Source organism: Sinocyclocheilus anshuiensis, unplaced genomic scaffold, assembly GCF_001515605.1.
Source record: "Sinocyclocheilus anshuiensis isolate Anshui unplaced genomic scaffold, SAMN03320099.WGS_v1.1 scaffold1115, whole genome shotgun sequence".
Taxonomy (NCBI): domain Eukaryota; kingdom Metazoa; phylum Chordata; class Actinopteri; order Cypriniformes; family Cyprinidae; genus Sinocyclocheilus; species Sinocyclocheilus anshuiensis.
Window position 1 is genome coordinate 799,144 of NW_015547735.1, and position 236 is coordinate 799,379.

The window sequence follows — 236 nt, forward strand, 5'->3', positions numbered from 1 at the left end:
TATTGTATTGTTCACATATTAATTATAATAAAAGTATATATTATTTATGTGTACATTTATTAATTATAAATTATATTAAAATAAGATTGTATTTACATTAATAATATTAAACTTAGAATTGTATTATTTTAACATTACATATTATTTATATAAACTATAAATTCTAAACTACAATTATAAATATATTAGCATAAATGTAGCATGATATACTAAAATTATAATTATATTGTATTATG